At 45.7% G+C, this 7,898-nt stretch overlaps 1 long non-coding RNA gene and 1 pseudogene across 1 annotated transcript; both read right to left on the reverse strand.

The window, feature by feature from the left end:
* Window positions 1–1,915: 1,915 nt before the first annotated feature.
* On the reverse strand, window positions 1,916–3,340 carry LOC125538330 (annotated as a pseudogene).
* A 781-nt stretch (window positions 3,341–4,121) lies between these two features.
* LOC125534474 lies at window positions 4,122–6,043 on the reverse strand. The gene is made up of 3 exons (XR_007294496.1): window positions 5,781–6,043; window positions 5,303–5,352; window positions 4,122–5,211 (listed from the first exon to the last, which is right to left on the reverse strand). It is a non-coding gene; the product is annotated as an uncharacterized LOC125534474 (long non-coding RNA).
* Window positions 6,044–7,898: the final 1,855 nt, after the last annotated feature.

Raw genomic sequence — 7,898 nt, forward strand, 5'->3', positions numbered from 1 at the left:
GCTCGTGAGGAGCTGGCGCAGGCCGGCGCCCCCGGGTTGGAGCGCGGCGTGCGGCCGGACGTCACGACGGGGGCTGGCGGCGCTCCGGCGATCCCATTCCCCGTGGCAGGCGGCTTCAAGATCTGGGGCGCCACGGTCGCCAGGGACGACGGCGGCGTGACCAGATCGGCGGCGGCGCGGCCGGATCTGGGCTTAGGCGTGAGCTTGGTCTCCAGGTCACGGTCGGCGCGATGGCGAGTGCGACACGTCAGCATCTTTGTCTGGTCCTTGACAACCCGGGCAACTCCGGGGGAAACCCTAGATCTTCATGGGATCGAGCGATGGCGGTGCTCTTGCGCCGTAGCCCCTCTTCAGGGCATCGTTTTGGAGTTTGCTACGGTCGAAGGAACCAGCGAGGCCGGTGTCGTACGCCCGGTGGCGCAACTGCCGATGAAAATCGCGCCGACTATGGTCATGGCGAACGATGGCGGCGTCTTTGATGTCGTCTCCTTGTCGAGGCATCGTTGTTGCAGTTGGCGTCATCAGGCTCGGGATGCTCCGGGGGAAACTCTAGATCTAGGTCTCCCGGATCGGACGATGATGACGTTCTTAGTAACGCTTTCCCTCATGGGGGCATCGTTTTGGAGCAAGTAATGGCTGGAGGTGACAAGAGGAGGAGCGGTGCTTCATCACACACATTGATGGTGTCGGATCTCGATGGCATGGCGCTCTGGAGATTAGGCGTCTGATGTGCGATGATGGACTCGCGCAGGAGGTCGTCGCTGTCTGGCGTCGTGGTGGCGTCGGCGACAACTAGACCGGGCAACGTTCATGCAGCAGTATAGTTCTGAAGATGGATTGGTGGCAGGTGGCTGCGGCGGCCTCATACCTGGCAGGCGTCCTGGTTGAGGAGCACGCCGGAGTGGTGGGTGCCCATACCCGCCAGGCGTCCTGGTTGGGACCTCAGGTCTTAGATGTTAGGTTTGGCTGCGTGGTCTGTTTGGTATTAGGCCCAGACTATCAGCATCCCTTCATCAATTGAATAGGAGTAGCGACACTTTTGTTGCCTAGACGATGACTTCAGTCTTACTATTGTATGCCTTTGTAAGGTCTTGTATGAATAATTAATAAAGTGGTTACATGCATCGTCCAGATACAGAGGCCGGGGGTCCTCCTCCATTTCTAAAAAAATAAAAATAAAAATGTCATTGATTTTACACGAAGATTCGCGTGGGCATTTTATTTTGTCTTTTTTCTTTTTTGCTTCTAGTTTGATTAAATCATTTAGATGTGCAATAATTAGGACACATCTAGATATACCCTAGACATGCCCTTCCTTTTTCCTATGTCTGCAGAAGTATACGTGTTACTATGATACTATCTATTAACCGTTAATGACAGATACGATAAAAGAGATAGCCAGGTTATAGCCATGCGCCAGGCCAACCTTGTTGCTACAGTAATGAACACCTGCAAATAGTGTTACTGTTTCTACATTAAACCAAGCATCAAGCTGCCAGAGCCCAGGCCATGGCCCTTGTAGCTTGGGGCCTAGCTACGCCCCTAGATCCAAGGTTCCCCTCACCTTACCCCATCATGGAGGCCGGAGGAGACGAGAAGGCCGGTCAAAAAGATGGAGATTGTGTAGATTAGATCTCAGAGAGGAGGAGGAGAGGAGCTCAGGTTCATACAGCCAGCCTTACCTTAGGAGAACTGCCTACAGACTACAGAGTGCAGCCACTCCTCGCACATTGTCCAGACCGCCTAGCTGATGATCACCTTGGTGGCGGCAGCACTGCTAGCCAGCCTGATTGCTAGATCCCAATGTTCATCCTGGTCCAACCTGTTCTCTTTCACCCAACAAGCTGTAGCAACAACAAAAAATAGAACTCTTCAATAAATGAAGTTTATGTGACAAGTGAACATAACAGCCAGATTACCTATCAAGATGACGTAGTTCATCCTGGTAAATAGATTGAGAAAAGGTGAAATCTCCAACAGCCAAAGACAAAAGTTCCTGGTTGACAAGGCATGGCCTGATTTAGCAAAATATTTGACAATTTAGCATTGACATTTAAACAATATGATTTGGCGGACCATTCTTTTTTAAGAAGTCAGAATCTTACATGTATTCTGTCTTCAGCTTGTGAGAACCGGTAGCATAGAAAAACTCAGTGTTCTGCTTGTGATCTAGACGTTCTAAGGAGGCATAGAAAGGAAACTTAATACGTAGCATAATCTATCTGAAAGTTTGAAAGTACAGAATTGAACTTCAAATTAACTGCTAAGTGAAGTAGGAATATTGAATTTCATGCACGTACCTCTCCATGGATTGAGAAACTTTGCAAATCATCAGAGCACAGCGTTTTCGTCAATATGCTGCCGAGTAGCCAATGCTATCTGGGATTGATTCATTTTCTGATGTACTTTCTTTTGAAGCCTTGAATAACTCCAATGTGGATTTTGTATCACTTAAATATCCTAGAAGTGAATTATGGAAACTGGAGTGTTCAGCAACATGAGACAGTGCATCTGTGCTAAGAATAGAAATCGTTAGTTCAACTGTTAAATCAAGATCAATCAAACATTGACAGGGAATTCCTGCCTAAGTGCCTGACGATTCATCATATCCATTCATCCGTAACTGACAAAATGCCACTGCGCATGTCGCAATATCCAGCATGATTTCCCTCGTCTCTATGTAACCAGAAGCTACAAACAGGACACGGTAAAGTTTACAAGCTACTAAAAACAGATGTCATTTTTCTACTCACGGACATAACCTGTATGTCATGTCTACGATGCCCTTTATATCACTAGAAAAATTTTCAAACAAATCCACCACCGAAAGCGGGTAGCATATATTTAGTAGTTACACTGTTGGTACTACAAAACGTCTACTGGTATTAAGTATTTAGAAGCAGTTTTTTTTTGCGATGGTATTTAGAATTGTTATTTCCAAAGTATGAGAGACCCACCTGAACTAACAACTTTACTGGCAAGCAAATCTAGGTACTTGAAGGCTTTATCATCAGAGTGGTGGACTAACACAGCAGCAGTCTTGGAAGGAGAGTTAAAAAACGATCTGTTCTTTCTGTAGAACTTCATAACTGCATTCCAAACGAGCAGGTTTCCTAACCCTTTGGTAACATATGCCATATATGCTTCTCTACCACAAGATTCCTCCCCAGCCTGTCTAATTAAGTCAAATATGAGGATTTTCGATATGTCACTCACAAGGGTTACTCAAATTCTCATCCTGATTCTATTGGTAAACAAAAGAGATAACATGACTAACATAAAAATTCTGGCCGGCATTAAAAAATCATAAGGAAAATGTCAACGTAAAGTACATCTCCATTCCCATACATATTAGACACTAACTTTACAAAGTAATTGTCCCTAATACACAATCAGGGAGGAAATATAATTTCATAGCAATATTTTCCATTGACAACAAACCTTTTCACTCCATCTCCCCTGAGGTGAAGAATCCCATCCCATCGCCAAGGCTTAGCATACTGGGGGAAATTATATTAAGGCTTAGAGGAGCCGCAATCTACTCATCCGTAACAATGGAGAAATTTCTTCCAATAAAATTTAGTCTTACATAGTATAATTTTCAGCGCACTAAGGAATTTCAGCCCTTGAAATAAAGGCAGCAAAACTGCATTAATAAATAAACGAATATTTTTCTATACCTCTCCTTATGTGCTCCTGGCAAAAAATCCATTTCTTTAAGTGCAACAACACATGTCAATGTGGACCAGGGGCGGAGCCAGCGTGTAGCCGTTGGGTTCACTGAACCCAACGAGTTTTTCACGTCACGTACATGTATAGATGCGATCGCTTGTATGAACCCAATACGAATGTACGGTTGAACCCATCGAAACTGGAACATGCGAACGAGAAGCCTTTTGGCCCATTAATGTTTTATATAACAGTAGCCCAACCAGAAGCTCACACCTTGTTTTTCTTATATAGGAAAAAAAACCTGTAAGTACAGCTAAAAAAAGCCCGTAAGTAAATGTGATACCATACCATCCACGAAGCAGGCTGGATGGGCTAACTATCAATTCCATGTCATCATGTACGCAACCCACGTTTGTCTCAAAAAAAAAATATGTACGCAACCCACGACACGCGCCTCTCGTTTCCGCAGTACGTTTCCCCGATTTACATCGTCTCTTGGTCTCTCGTCTCTATGTTCGCGCATGGCGGCGCCGGATCGCCGACGGCCAGCGGCAAGCCGACTAGCTGAGAACACCAGGTCAGCCGTCAGCAGCGACCGGCAATTGAAATCCAAACTGAAGGTAATGAGACCACATCGTCCTTCTTGTGCAGGTCTTATCCTAGCACGAAATTAACCTTTGCCCTAGTTTTCTAACTATATTTCATCTGAACTTTGATTGACCTAGGCTATGGTGCGAATATTTATCAAATAGAAATTGATCATCATCGGATTCAGATAATGATGTATAAGGACTTCAAGCCTACCCACCAGATGTAGGTGTGTTAAATTCTGTTGATTAATCCCCCAAACCTTCTATTCTGAGGAATTAATTTATATGATCTCCCAAAGCCTTTTATGCATAGATAAACTATTTTTTTCAGATGATGAAAGATCCGAAGGGTGCACTCTGAAATGTGAGTAAATTTACATGCAGCTTTCACTTCATGGTAGTTTACTTGAAACTTGTCAAACTAATGTGTTTTTTTTAATCTTTTCTGGAAGTTGAGAAGTTGGTCCTAAAGCTAGGGAGCTATATTCGTGACTCTATTTATAAAATTTAAACAAGTGACTTTATAATTTCATCAAACTGGTACGTCTTGCACTCTTCAATGAGTACTAAACCAGCGTCAATTAATATGGTTAGGTACTCTCAAAATTAATATGGCTCAGAGTGAGTAGCATATCTCTATTTGTTACAATGACTTTACCCAGTCCTCACAATGAGCTAACAAGTGAACCCATTGGCCAAATTTTCTGGCTCCGCCCCTGATGTGGACAGGAGAATAGTCTTTTTGTCTGATAAGCCAAATTCGTTGACGCCCCAAGATCCATCAACCTGTTAGTTTTGCAATATCCATTCAACACTAAGGGAAGCGTGGAGCCTGAGGCTGGGAGCCCATCAAGAGCACCATAGATACCCATGATTGTGAGTACCAAGATGGCAAAAAATTGACTTCTCGGAGCCGCTTCCTTATCCCAGCCTCCTGTCCCTCTCTGTGCTGCATTTTAATTTCAGTGATAAAGGTAGTTAGTTGAACAATAATCCATGTGCAGTGGCAGGACCTTCAAATACAATAACCAGGCTCGTACCATATTTTGCAGACTTGCATTTTCTCCTACCAACCTCCTCTCAACACATGCTGTTGGAACAAAGGAGATATGAGTCGAGAATCGATAAAGATATCACTAATACACACACTACAGAACAGATGGTGCCACTCTTTAGGCATACAAAAATCAAGCGAGAACTGTAACTCGGTAAGTAACTGAAGGAAATAATTTGCCTTCCTGCATTGAATCAGGTGCAGTCCTGCAGGAGTCAGGAACTACGGCGCAATATGAGAGTATGAGCCACGTTTCTCGAATCTACCTCTTCTAAAAAAAATCTTAGCTCTAGTCCAGTACTGTACGTATTAGCACCACACGAGTACGTACATAACAGCAGAACTGTAATCATCACCTCCCCCAATTCCCCGCGCGAACCCAGGTGGGTGGTGGAGGACGGCGCCGACCGCCGGAGAGGAAACTGACGCAGCGTGGTTCGGTGGGGGCAAGGTACCAGCCATACCTGGCGTCGCGGGAGGAGGCGAATCGAGCATGATGGTTCGAACGAAATGTTGGCACGACCGCCTGCCGGTGAGACGCCGGGAAGGTGGAGCAGCCACCAGCTGCTCAAACCTTGGACATGGGGTGGGAGGGATCGACCGAGCAGGGCCGCGGCCGCCTTCGCCGGAGGATTTACTGCAGCATCGCCGGCATTGGAAAGCGGCGGAGAGAGAGTGAGAGGGGAGTGGTACGGGAAACGAGACGGGACTGGGACAAGCCGGCGGCGTGGGCACCCCACGTGCCGCGCACTCCGCTCTCCCTGGATGCATGAGGCCGAGCATCAGGCACGCAGGAATCTGGGCCATTGGAATGCTTTGGATCTGAAATCTGCCAGGCTCTAGTCATTCATTTACGGCCCAGGATACATCTACTGGCATACATGTTTGGCCCATCGTCATGCTTGTGTTCCGACAGCAACTAATTGAAGAGCGCTCTTTCAAGGGCCTCTCAAGGGTCATTTAGGATTTGGCGTGCTCTCAACCATCATCATCATGTATTATGCTCTGGGTTGTCTCAAAAAAAAATGTATCGTGCTCTGGGTACTCTGTCTGATTTTTTTTCTTTTCTGCATATGTTTCTGACTTTTTAGATGCTTTTTCGGTTTTCCACAGGTCTTTCTTAGCTTTTTGACAAAAAAAATTACGTCAAAAAATGCGCTCTTTTTTTTACTTTTCCGAGAGGCACGGTTTTGCTTACACGAGAGGCACGGATTTTGCTTTCGTGAGAGGCACGGCCGTGCCTTTCAGAAACAAAACAAAGAAAAACACGTTTGTTTTTTTGCTTCCGCGAGAGGCACGATTTTGTTTCCGCGGCCGTGCCTCTCGAAAATGAAAAAAAACGCGATTTCTCTTTTTTTTTCCTTTTGTGAAAGGCACGGTTTTGCTTCCACGATAGGCACGGCCGTGCCTCCCGAAAACGAACAAAAGCTCGTTTTCTCTTCTTTTTTCTTTTCTTCCGTGAGAGGCACGATTTTTCTTCCACGAGAGGCAAGGTCGTGCCTCTAGGAAATGAAAAAAAAAGTGTTTTCTTTTTTTTTCTTCCATGAGAGAGACGGTTTTACTTCCGCGACAGACACGATCGTGCCTTTGGGAAACGGAAAAAACATGTTTTCTCTTTTTTTTCTACGAGTGGCACGGTTTTTCTTCTGTGAGAGGCACGGCCGTGCCTCTAAGAAACGGCTTTCAGAAAGAAAGAAAAAACATGCTCCCAATTGGGTTTTTTCATCTTAAAAAAACAAAGTTCATCAAAACTTATTAACATAAGATTTAGTTTTGAAAATCTCAACACAAGAAATCCAATGATGAAACGGTTAGTGATTTGGACGCATGGTTTCAGAGATAAAACGTTTTGAATAAATGAGTCTATGGAAAAAGGGAAAACTCTCCGGCTGCAATAAGTGGCGCATGCACATGCAGCATGCCACTTGTCGCAACCTGGGAGGGCGGAAGTGATGTTTGCAAAGAATGCTCCTTAATTAATGATTTCGCTATGTTCCTCTTCTTATCCTCGCCGCGGTGTCGCACACATGAAGGCTGCATCTTGTGCTACACGCTCTCCTCTCTCATTCTTTCACTAGAGCAATTCCAACGCGTCAACCCAGATTGTCTGTGCATGTTCGTTTAGATCAAAACGGACGAAAACGCCAGTCCAATGCGCCGACCCAAACGGACGAGTCCACGCGCGAACCTTTTTGGGCCCAAACTTTATCACGGCATAGGGTCTGTCTCGGCGGAATATTGCCCTTTGACACTGTCTCGGCGGAATATTGCCTTGTGACACGGTCGATGGCTCACTTTGCCGCGACGTGGCTAGGCAGTGGGATGCCCTTCGACGGTGGTTGCGACTTCCTAGCTCTTTTAAAGGTGTAGAGTGATTGCAGAGCAGCCGGCAACTTCTTCTCTGCGTCTTCTCAATGACGGATCTCCTTTCGATTGATTCAACAAAGCTTGCTTCCGCTCTTATCGGTCCAGCTAGTAGTGTCGGGTGCTAAGTTCTTGGTGTTGGATGCTCATCGTAGCTCTTTTTGGTTCTTCTTCTGTTCTTCCTTGTGCCTTCTTGTGTGTGTTGGTTGATATCTGTT

This window comes from Triticum urartu, chromosome 2 (genome assembly GCF_003073215.2).
Source record: "Triticum urartu cultivar G1812 chromosome 2, Tu2.1, whole genome shotgun sequence".
NCBI classification, from domain to species: Eukaryota; Viridiplantae; Streptophyta; class Magnoliopsida; order Poales; family Poaceae; genus Triticum; species Triticum urartu.